The following is a 13,301-nucleotide window of genomic DNA, read 5'->3' on the forward strand; positions in this document are numbered from 1 at the left end:
TCTTAAATTCTGTTCCATTGGCTTGTCATGTGCTTGGCACATGAAACAGAGAACAAATTTCAACCCCATTGTAATTAAGAGCCAAATTACATATTCCTCACATAAATTTTGGAAAAATATTATACAAGTTGTTATTCTATTCTCTTGCTTTAAGTTAATGTCTTTTCAATCAATCCTTCCAGTGCACATGTCCCAACACATCGTAATGGCTCCACAACTGGATAAAGTACAATATGTGGACTTCCTGCATTTAAACTGAGTAGAAACAGATGTTCAAGTCAAACTGAGTGCATTGTGTGCAGCAAGAATCAATCTTCTATTCTATTTCTGTCGAGTGTTTTTAAAACGTTCTACTCAATGAGACATCTGCTTTTTTTGTCATTTTTAATTAAAATCCATTGCATTAGTAGAGTTGTATTAAAAATTTAAAAGCTTAACAAATCCTAACAACTGCATGTTCTTACTCTGTCATGTCCAATAAACATGATGATACTCAGGTACCCTAAAATTCTAACTCTCATACTCACAGAAGAACTGCATCATGAAAGTTTGATGCATTCAACTGATGCATTCAACTCAAATTTTCAATCGATTACGCCCTTTTTAACTCACTTATGTTTATAATATTATCAAAGAATGTGGGTTTAATATTATGATTACAATTTCACAGGAAAATTTGGCTGATTATCTATTTATTCAGTCAGTGCAACCTAAATGCATGCAAGTTATAGCAGTGATTTCTAAACAATTTTAATGACTGTCAAGTTCTTTGGAATGTCCTGAAATACTGTATTGGAATGTGCATGTTCAGTCATTACTTCTGAGACACAAACTCCTTTCCTCATTTCAATGTAACATTAACAATGAATTTCTCTCAGTCCTTTAAGCCTGTGACCTCATTCTGAACAGTGCTTTCAAGACATCAACCAACAGATAGTTTTAATAGGGGAATTGCTAATCCCACTTGTCAAGCAATTTCCTTGGATAGATTACAAACAATGTATTTCTTCAATAGATCTACTCACAAGAATCAACCTAAGGCCAGTTTCTTGACAAAATTTAAAATACTGTCTAACAATACATATACTTCATCAGAAATTGGTCACTGTAAGCAGATCAGTCCCTGAGGGTCTCAATAACCACATAATTCTGCTCTGATTATTTTTTTCAAATAGAAATCAAAGAAATCTAAGTACATCAGAATCAGGTTTACTATCATTGACATAGGTCACAAAATTTGGTAATTTGTGGCAGCAGTACAGTACATAAAAAGTTACTATCAGTTACAAATAAGAAATATAAATAATAAATAGATAGATAGATAGTGAAAAAGGTAACAAAATAGTGAGGTAATGTTCATGGACCATTCAGAAATCTGCTACTCAAAGGGGAGAAGCTGTTCCTAAAATATTAAGTGTGCATTTTCAGGCTCCTGCACCTCTTCCCTGATGGTACTCACAGTCTGAACAGTGAGTAAACGTGATATTCTGCAGAAGCTGGAAATCTGGAGCAACACACACAAAATACTGGAGGAACTCACCTGACCTGGCAGGATCTATGGAGGGGGATACTCAGTCAGTGTTTTGGGCCAAGACCCTTCATCAGCACTGGAAAGGAGGGAGGAAGAATCCAGAAAAAGAAAGTAGGGAGAGAGGAAAGAGTACAAGCTGGTAGGAGAGAGGTGAAATGAAGTGAGGCAAAGGTGTGTGGATGGAGATGGAGGATGTAGTGCTGCCTGTAGGAACAAATATACTGTAGGTTCAATTTACTGCTTGCAATTTACAATTTCATTCAGAACTGTTTCTTGCTTGAATATCTGCTATATTCATGTAACTCCAGAATATTCCCTAACAGCAAGCATAAAAGGCAGCAAGCCCATAAGGGAGAAGCCTCATTGCCATTTACAGTGCTGTGCAAAGATCTTAGGCACCCTAGCTATATCTATGTGCCAAAAACTTTTGCACAGTACTGTACATGAATGTTAGTCAGGTGCTTGTAACTTGGGGTTGGGCTGTATAGCTATTTTCCATCTTGCTGCTTTTCTACATTACATTCCTAGATGTATACAAACTGCAGCTCTTCCTGCTTCAGAGATGCTGGATATTCTGTGTAATTAATAATATATTTTATTCAATACTTTGATGTGCTGATGACTGGGATGAAGCCCTGTGCAGAAATGCCACTGAGCAGCAGTTCACCACTTTGCACACTAACACCTCTGCACTTGATTTCTGCGCTCAAAACAAACAGCCTGACCTTCAGGGTCTAACATTTTTGGTAAAGTGATGAATCGAGGTCTGGATACACTTTGCAGCTGGCCCCTCAACTTTTCACTAGCTACTACTGACACATTTGCTGTGGGCCCAAATGTGAAAGTTAGGTCACTGATTCTCACAAAAAAATGAAGATAAGTAGTTTATGTTTTGCTTAATTTGGTTAATATTAATGTCTGGAAAAATTTACATTAGGTGAATGTTATTTTAAATTTAGTGTTAAATTTCATTTGGGGCTACAATAGCACAACTGATAGAACCACAGCCTCAATGCCAGTTACTTAAGACCTTAAATTTGGTGTGATCTTTGTAGTTTGCGCATTCTCTCTTTGACTGCATGGGTACTCTGGTTGCCTCAGGTGCTTTGTTTCTTATCCACATCGTAATGAATTGTGGATTGGTAGGTGAATTGGCCGCTGTAAATTGACAGTCTTGCATAGATGAATGGTAGATTCTGTGGGGAGTTGATGAGACTGTGGGAAGATTACAACTGGATTACTCTGAATTTGTGGTCGCTAACCAGTCAATCGCAATCGACCGGTCGATCTTTGAGACTTTCCCAGTAGATCCCGAAAAAAATGAAAAATAAATACACAAATACTATTGTAATGTGAGCATTATAAAAATAAGTAATACTAATTAGGATAATGTTAATACAGTAATACTCCCGCTACAGAAAGCTGTTTGTAAAGAAAGGTTGTTTCCGGGGTTGCGGGGTTTTACTTCCATTCTTTCTGCCTGGTGTGCGTGTGTGTATAGCCCCTCCGTTTGGTGGTTGAGTCGCGGCAAAGTGCTGCAACGATTTGTTGACTTGCTGCCTGAGATAAAAACCTTTCTGTCGACAAGGAACGAGGAGCACGAGGAGCTGTTAGATGATGCATGGCTACTGAATTTAGGGTTTCTGACAGACCTTCCCATATTAGGGGAGGGGAGGAGAAGATAGCCACGCGACGCAGCGCACGCAGCCGCTCCGAATTGATATTGTATTTGTGATGCCGTGCACAATCTTGATTTGATGGAGACAGCCGTGAGAAGCATGGAGGAACATCTGGAGAAACTTCTGAAATGCCTGCTTCACTGCCGCTGCTACTATGCAATCGAGAATCTACAGAGGCGAAGGCCCCAAATCCTCGGCTTTGCCTATTGCCTGTTGCCAGGGCCAGGGTCGAAGCGCTCGGCAGAGATGGTGCTCGGTGCTCGGTGTCGGAGAGCTGGTCGGAGGCTTGAAGTTTTTGGACTGACTCGGAGTCAGACAGTGGTCGGGTGCTTCCAGGATGCTGCATCGGCAAGTTTGCGGCGCTGGAAGCTCATGGCAGGAAGAGTTTTCTTCCTTCAACTGTCTGCGTGAGATGATGGGACTTTCGAGAGACTTTGAGATTTTTTTTTTACCATGCCCATGGTCTGTTCTTCTATCAAATTATGGTATTGCTGGCACTGTTGTAACTATATGTTATAATTATGTGGTTTTTGTCAGTTTTTTTTAGTTTTGGTTTGTCTTGTGTTTCTGTGATATCATTCTGGAGGAACAAATTGTATCATTTCTTAATGCATGCATTACTACATGACAATAAAAGAGGACTGCATGTCTTCATAATCTAATCTAACCTAACGGCTAAATTAAACGTACTTAACAACAAACTCATGGGAAAAGACCAACACCTGCCCCACATGATAAACACATTTAAGACCAAGCTCAGTGTTTGGATTTCAAATTTAAAGAACAGGAGGCTGACACACTTTCCCAACTTGGAGAAAATGTTACAGGCCATCAAGGAAAAGAATGCTTTTTGCCCTGAGCAGTACTGTACTTACCTAGACAAACTGGCAATAGAGTTTGATCGGCGTTTTGGGGAGTTAAACGTCATGAAAGATATTGCTGCATTTATTTCAAACACATTTTTGCTGATCAATATAGAACAGATAGCAGCCAAACTCCAGCAAGTATTTGGTGTGCCAAGTGATATTGAAATGGAAATAATTGATTTGCAAAATGACATCGAGCTTAAAGCAAGATCAAAGGACGGTGACTTTTGGGGGCTGTCAGCAGGGAGAAGTTTCCTCATCTCACCACATGTGCACTAAATGTCAGTGCCTACTTCAGGTCAACTTATCTGTGTGAAATTGCATTTTCACAGATGAAAATTATTAAATCTAAGTACAGGAGCTGTCTTACTGACAGACACCTCACAGACTGTCTCAGACTGGCTGACTGTAGTTATGAGCCAAATTTCAGGGAACTCGCAGAAAGTATTCAGCCCCAGTCATCACACTGAGTGCAACAGTCAATTATTATTTTTTTTGGTGCGTGCCTGCGTGCGCACGAGTCTGTGCGTGTGTGTCTGCGTGTGCGTGCGTACGCGTCTGTGCGTGTGCAATTACATGTGCGTGCATCCGTGATGATATCTTTTTCATGGCTTTTTACAAGGTGCGGAGCAAGAGAGAGACTGTGTGGCGTGCCACCCCTCACACAGACATTTTCGCAGTATTTTTCCCTTTGTTTTACAAGGTCAAGTTGTGATCTCGACACTCAACCCGGCACGGATCGAAAGCATATTTGGGAGCGGACCTGACTGGTTTCGAACCTGGGAACCTCTGCTCCCGGGTCCGGCTCTGATGTCATTGTGCTACCAGCCGGCCCACAACAACAGTCAATTTTAATTTATTTATTTTTCGTGTTGAAATAAAATTAAATAATGAAACTTAGAAGTAAAGGTATGAAGTATTGTAATATTCTTAAAGAAAGACAGATATGGCCTGTTTGACATGCTAGTTACAGTGTTTTCTTGGTTGAATTAATTTGAAAGTTTGACAAAAGCATTTTATGTAATTCAAGTACAATTAGTCCAAATAAAAGGTCTCAAGTTGGAAGTACAATCTGAGCTGTTTCTTCTCTAAACGATTTAGTAGGTAGATCGTGCCTTTCACTAAGGCCGAGGTAGGGGATCTTGGGCTTAAAAAGTTTGGTGACCACTACTCTAAATGGTTCATTAACGTTGTTATAGCTGCAGGTGGTAATGGGAACAAGCTTCCACTACCTAATAAATGCTCTCAATGGTGTGCGCCTCATGAAGCCTCTGGCAATCAAGTCCAGCCACTGGCCTTCACATGTGGCTTAGCTATCGAGCCCAGCAGAACCATTTCTACTGACAGGAGAAGGGGAAGGTGGGTTATTGGCACCTTAAAATTAGTCGCTGCAGACAGATGAGGCTGCTCAGCCTCAGCTGTGGTTGGAAGCTCATCTAAGAGAAGGAGAACTCTGATCTCAAACCTCCACTGCCTTGCAGTGATAGCCATTCATGGGGAAGGCTTCAGGAGTAAACACAGGGAAAAATCTAGAGCTGGTGTCCCTAAGGCAGTACTAAGTTGAGTTCATTGCTGACTGACAACTCCTGCAATGCTGCTGGTACCAGACTGTATCAGTATTTGCCATTCCTTGGGATTCATCAGATGCATGGAGAGGAGGAGTTTGTTACAGGGCAACAGGTTACTCTCTACATTGTACTGCCCAGGCTTGTGTATCTAGGCAGCTAGGATGCAATATCCACTGTCGACCATGACCACAGGAGGCCTCACTCACTCTAAGTTGGTGGTTGTTGGCTAGCGTAGACTCAGTGAGACAAAGGACTTGTTTCTGCACTATATCTCTCTATTATTCTAAATTATTTAAAATAATTCCAAGAGGTTCTAGTGTCTAAAATGGGCTTAAACCAAGATCTTCAGGTTTAAATGTAAGAGTAGTTCTGATAATCTGATGCAGATATCAAGAATTAAAAAAAAGTGAAAGATGAAAGTAAGACAGTCGTTCCGAACATATATCTGATTGATGATACATAGAAAGGCTACGGAGTATTTCTTAAAGCAACAACATTAAAATTTCCACTCTTTTTCATTTAGTAAGATTAAGAACTGCAATGATTTGGAGCAGTTTCTATCCATTTTTTATTTGGCATGAGAGTTCAACAAAATTTCAATCTGATTAGCATAAAATCAAGAATTATATACTGTGTGACCAAAGCAAAGGAAGAAGGTGAAACAGAAATATCTTGCCGTGGTAGTCGATTAATAATCGCTGTGTCTGCTTTATAAAGGCCTATACCCTGGGACTAAACATATCTGCCCTGGAGTACTCAGGTAAGAGGAAGCCTGATACTTCTTCCAACCAAAGGCCAATTTCACAAATGCAAATTTACTTGTGGAAAGAAACAGCAAAGGAAATTCTGTTTGTTGTATTTGTTTGTCATTAAAACCGTCAGTTAACTATGTGAGTGTGACAAGCACCCCAGGCTCCAGTCGGGCATCAAGCTGCGATCTAGACACATTCTTTTAATTGACTGACAGTTCTTGGAGGTACTCAAGTATAACAAATGTTGCATGAATTCATACTCCCTCAACTGTTCAGCAATAGATTTTTTATATCAACATAGTGATTATCCTTGAGTGCATCCTCTCTACTTGGTTGAAAGAGACAAAGCTTTGGTGCATTGTTCACACATTCCTGGGAATCAACTATCAACACCATTTACTTCTATCTCTGAACGTCATCCACCTTGAAAACCCAACCTTTCACTGCAAAATTAGAATCACTGCTGAAGTTCAAAGTCTATCTGGCAAAAATGTTGCTGCTCTACCAATTCTTTCATACTCCACTGAGACACCACTACACTTTTTTTCTTAGTACACCTTCAGAGTCTCATTGAAGGAGGAGAATACATTCAGCTCTTTGAACTTCTCCTCCATCTTAAGGAAAGCTCAAATTATGTGTGTTTAAATTCCACACTGAATCATAGAATTAGACAGCAGGGAGGCAGTCCGGTCACCAAATCTTTTCCAACCATCAAGTTCACATGTGCAGTAATTCGATTTCATTTTCCATACATTCCTGGTGGTTGAGTCTGAGAGGAGGATGCTGCAGAAGCTACAGAGCATGAAGGAGAATCCCTCTCACCCCTTCCCTGACATACTGAACAAACAGAGGAGCACTTTAGTAACAGATTGATTCCACTGAGGTGACCAGCGAACATCACCGGAGATCCCCTCTGTGGCAATAAGACTCAACAGTTCCTTCTCCTTAAGAATCTAAGTATACAGTTTCATTGCACATCTGTATATTGTGTGAGGGAGGAGAAGATGGCAGCGCGACGCAGCTCGCAGCGGCCACTCCAGTGGTGATGTCTGTTATTTGTCAAGTAGGGTGCCGTGCACAATCCTGATTTGATGGAGACAGATGTGAGAGCACGGAGGAACATCTGGTGAAACTTCTGAAATGCCTGCTTCGCTGCTGCTACTACTGTGTGGTCCAGAATCTCCGGAGGAGAAGGCCCCGAGTCCTCGGCTTTGTTTGTTGCTCGGTGGCCGGGGCGGGGTCGAAGCGCTTGGCAGAGGATGGTGCTCGGGGAGTCTGTGTCAGAGGGGCTGGTCGGAGGCTCAAAGTTTTCGGAAGGACTCAGAGTCCGCTGCAGTCGGGTGCTTCCAATGGTGCTGCATCGGCAAGTTGGCGGTGCTTGGAGGTTCATGGCGGGGAGCGTTTCTCCCTTCTGCCCCCTGTGTGGGATGATGAGTCTATTGGGAATTTGAGGCTATTTTTTAACGTGCCCATGGTCTGCTCTTTATCAAATTATGGTATTGCTTTGCACTGTTGTAACTATGTGTTATAATTATGTGGTTTTGTCAGTTTTAGTCTTGGTTTGTCCTGTTTTTTTTTGTGATATCATTCTGGAGGAACATTGTATCATTTTTTAATGCATGCATTTCTAAATGACAATAACCGAGGACTGAGTGTCCTCATAATCTAATCATAATCTAATCTAATATTCCACAATTACTTCTTAATGCAAGCCTTGTATTGTTTCGTACCTCAATACGTGCATTTTGTATTTTAAAGTATATATTTTTGACCGAGCAAACTTGCAACAATAATTTCCTTCAGGATAAAGATTTACCTTATTTTATCTTATCTTATCTTATACCATGCAAGCCACTCCCTAACATTTTATATTGCATCATTTAAGGCTATTTAATGCACAAACCAACCACAAGAAAATAGGGGCATAAGGAGGCCACTTGGCCCCTCTATCCTGCCATTCCATTCAATGTGATCGTGGCTGATCCACCACAGGTTCCAACTTCATCTGTGTGCCAAATATCCTCCAAATACCCTGTTGTGACCCCTTAAGATTTTATATGTTTCATAAATAAAATCACCTTACATTCTTATAAACTCTACATTACAGTATACAGAAATAAACAAAATAAAAATGAATTTTTTGATGGGAATGATATCCTGTTCCGATCAAAGTTTTTGTCCTAAATCTTAAAACCCACCTCGACCACACATTTCAAATTCTCCCTTTATACGTGTACTTCGTCCTCTCCTCCTTCTTCACTACTGATGACAGTGTCTTTAGGTGATAATCTTCTGCACTTTATAATTCCCTCACCATTTTCAAAATTTTCTTCAAAATCTAACCATTGAAATACTCATTTGTTTTATCTTATCTCTCATACTTCAGTTTGATGTCCTTTGATTGTCCTTTAAGACCTGATGACCACCATTCTGGGATTTTCACACAGAACAGTCTCGAGAGTATACAGAGACTTGTGTGAAAGAAACAAAAAAAAAATTCTGTGAGCACCAGTTCTATTGGTGAAAATGCCTTGTTAATGAGAGAGGTCAAGGGAGAATGGCTAGACTGGTTCAAGCTGATAGGAAGGTGATGGTAACTCAAATAACCCCATGTGTTACAATAGTAGTGTACAGAAGAGCACATCTGAATGCACAACATGTCAAACGGTGAAGTGGATGGTCTACAGCAGGAGAAGACCTCACCAGGTTCTACAGAGAGGTCCTCCATTGGTCAGGGTCCATAACAGAGTGGCCACTGAGTGTTTATGTGATTCTAATAAAGAACAGATATTGCAGCTGACTTTTATGTCATCAGGTTTTATAAGTTTCAGAGAGACTTAAGAGGACAATCAAAGGATATGCGAAATGTGATGAAACCAAATCAATATTTGAATGGATGTGTCCTGGCTGTGTACATTTATATGCAAGCCAATATAATATGGAGAGCAATCTATTGCCCATACAGTAAGCCCTCCCTCTCAACACAGTTGATGAATCTACAGGAATGGCAGAGATGATCCAGTTTGGCACCAGTGGCCTCACAGGAGTTGCCAGTCAGTGTTGAACTTAATGTAATACTGCATTAGGGACTCCAGGTCCGGAATTTTCCTCAGGGTTTACTCCCAAAGCCTTCCACATGAGTGGGTATAGTCGCAAGGCAGTGTAGAGTTGAGATCAGAGATTACCTTCTCCTAGATGAGCTGCCAACCACGGCTGATGAGCCCCATTACCTGAAGGGTTCCACACCTATATAACCATACAACTATATAACAATTACAGCACGGAAACAGGCCATCCCGGCCCTTCTAGTCCATGCCGAACTCTTACTCTCACCTAGTCCCACCGACCTGCACTCAGCCCATAACCCTCCGTTTCTTTCCTGTCCATATATCAATCCAATTTGACTTTAAACGACAACATCGAACTTGCCTCAAGCACTTCTGCTAGAAGCTCGCTCCACACAGCTACCACTCCCTGAGTAAAGAAGTTCCCCCTCATGTTACCCCTAAACTTTTGCCCTTTAACTCTCAACTCATGTCCTTTTGTTTGAATCTCCCCTACTCTCACTGGAAAAAGCCTATCCATGTCAACTTTATCTATCCCCCTCATAATTTTAAATACCTCTATCAAGTCCCCCCCCAAACTTCTACGCTCCAAAGAATAAAGACCCAACTTGTTCAACCTTTCTCTGTAACTTAGGAGATGAAACCCAGGTAACATTCTCGTAAATCTCCTCTGTACTCTCTCAATTTTATTGATATCTTTCCTATAATTCGATGACCAAAGCTGTACACCATAATCCAAATTTGGCCCTACCAATGCCTTATACAATTTCAACATTACATCCCAACTCCTGCAGGACCAGCCTTTTAGCTCAGGGTGTCTGACCCTCCACGGGAGGAGCTGCAAAGTTCGATGGCCACAGGCAAGAACAACCTCCCATGATGCTCAGTGTTGTATCTTGGTGGAATATGGCCGGAGTCCAACAGCAAAAAGTTCAATATCCGGTCTACAAACATGTTCCTCGATCGTAATATGACCAGGATTGCGCCATCTGTTGTTAACCAGAACAGTAAGCCCCTAACTCCTTTACGCTTACCGCTCTCAGTGCACTTCCGGTCAGCCCGAACGGTCTGGAAGCTATCGATGGAAAAGTTTTGATCGAGTATGTCCTCGTGCAGCCCCAGTAAAACACATAACACTGCACTCCCGAAATGTTCTCTGACGCCTGGCTTGCGCCGTCAACTCATCCATTTTATTACCCACCGAACTCCTCTTCTACATAATTCTCTGTTGTTTCAACCCGGTCCTCTTTTCTCGCCTTTGTGAACCCCCTCTGCATCCTCTGCGTGTTTTCCTCCAGAGTTCAGCAGGGGTGTCCGCCGCTCTGCTTGCTAAACCAGCCGGCATAAGCGCAAGTTTGCATATTGTTGTTTGATTGTTTGTGGTTTTTGTATTGCTATATTTATGCTCTGTTCTTGGTTGGTGCGGCTGTAATGAAACCCAGTTTCCCTTGGGATCAATGAAGTATATCTATCTATCTACCTATCTATCTATAGTCAATGCTCTGATTTATAAAGGCCAGCATACCAAAAGCTTTCTTCACCACCCTATCCACATGAGATTCCACCTTCAGGGAACTATGCACCATTATTTCTAGATCCTTCTGTTCTACAGCATTCCTCAATGCCCTATCATTTACCATGTATGTCCTATTTTGATTAGTCCTACCAAAATGTAGCACCTCACATATATCAGCATTAAACTCCATCTGCCATCTTTCAGCCCACTCTTCTAAGTGGTCTAAATCTCTCTGCAAGCTGTGAAAACCTACTTCATTATCCACAACTCCACCTATCTTAGTATCATCCGCATACTTACTAATCCAATTTACCACCCCATCACCCAGATCTTTAATATATATGACAAACAACATTGGACCCAGTACAGATCCCTGAGGCACACCACTAGACACTGTCCTCCAATCTGACAAACAGTTATCCACCACTACTCTCTGGCATCTCCCATCCAGCCACTTTTGAATCCATTTTACTACTTCGATATTAATACCTAACGATTGAACCTTCCTAACTAACCTTCCGTGTGGAACCTTGTCAAAGGCCTTTCTGAAGTCCATATAGACAACATCCACCACTTTATCCTCGTCAACTTTCCTAGTAACCTCTTCAAAAAATTCAATAAGATTTGTCAAACATGACCTTCCACGCACAAATCCATGTTGACTGTTCCTAATCAGACCCTGTCTAGCCAGATAATTATATATACAATCTCTAAGAATACTTTCCATCAATTTACCCACCACTGATGTCAAACTCACAGGCCAATAATTGTGAAGTTTACTCTTAGAACCCCTTTTAAGCAATGGAACAACATGAAAAATACGCCAATCCCACAGCACCATCCACGTTTATAATGACATTTGAAATATTTCTGTCAGAGCCCCTGCTATTTCTACACTATCTTCCCTCAAGGTCCTAGGAAATATCCTGTCAGGACCCGGAGACATATCCACTTTTATATTCCTTAAAAGCGCCAGTACTTACTCTTCTTTAATCATCATAGTTTCCATAACTACCCTTCTTGTTTCCCTTACCTTACACAATTCAAAACATAAACATAAGAACATAAATTCAATTTCCTTCTCCTTAGTGAATACCAAAGAAAAGAAATTGTTTAAAATCTCCCCTATCTCTTTTGGCTCAACACATAGCCATCCACTTGGATTTTCTAAGGGACCAATTTTATCCCTCACTATCCTTTTGATATTAATATAACTGTAGAAACCCTTTGGATTTATTTTCACCTTACTTGCCAAAGCAGCCTCATATCTTAGACCATAAGACCATAAGACAAAGGAGCAGAAGTAGGCCATTTGGCCCATCGAGTCTGCTCCGCCATTTTATCATGAGTTGATCCATTTTATCCTATTTAGTCCCACTGCCCCGCCTTCTCACCATAACCTTTGATGCCCTGGCTACTCAGATACCTATCAATCTCTGCCTTAAAGACACCCAATGACTTGGCCTCCACTGCTGCCCATGGCAACAAGTTCCATAGATTCACCACCCTCTGACTAAAAAAATGTTTTCGCATTTCTGTTCTGAAAGGGCACCCTTCAATCCTGAAATCACGCCCTCTCGTACTAGACTCCCCCATCATGGGAAACAACTTTGCCACATCCACTCTGTCCATGCCTTTTAACATTCGAAATGCTTCTATGAGGTCTCCCCTCATTCTTCTAAACTCCAAGGAATACAGTCCAAGAGCGGACAAACGTTCCTCATATGTTAACCCTCTCATTCCCGGAATCATTCTAGTGAATCTTCTCTGTACCCTCTCCAACGTCAGCACATCCTTTCTTAAATAAGGAGACCAAAACTGCCCACAGTACTCCAAGTGAGGTCTCAGCAGTGCCTTATACAGCCTCAACATCACATCCCTGCTGCTATACTCTATTTCTCTAGAAATGAATGCCTACATTGCATTCGCCTTCTTCACTACCGACTCAACCTGGAGGTTAACTTTAAGGGAATCCTGTACGAGGATTCCCAAGTCCCGTTGCATCTCAGAACTTTGATTTCTTTCCCCATTTAAATAATAGTCTGCCGGTTTATTTTTTCTGCCAAAGTGCATAACCATACACTTTCCAACATTGTACTTCATTTGCCACTTCTCTGCCCATTCTTCCAATCTATCCAAGTCTCTCTGCAGACTCTCCATTTCCTCAGCACTACCGGCCCCTCCACCTATCTTCGTATCATCAGCAAACTTAGCCACAAAGCCCTCTATTCCAGAATCCAAATCGTTGATGTACAATGTAAAAAGAAGCGGCCCCAATACTGATCCCTGTGGAACACCACTGGTAACCGGCAGCCAACCAGAAT

The sequence above is a fragment of the Mobula birostris genome, chromosome 5 (assembly GCF_030028105.1).
Source record: "Mobula birostris isolate sMobBir1 chromosome 5, sMobBir1.hap1, whole genome shotgun sequence".
In the NCBI taxonomy this organism is placed as follows: domain Eukaryota; kingdom Metazoa; phylum Chordata; class Chondrichthyes; order Myliobatiformes; family Myliobatidae; genus Mobula; species Mobula birostris.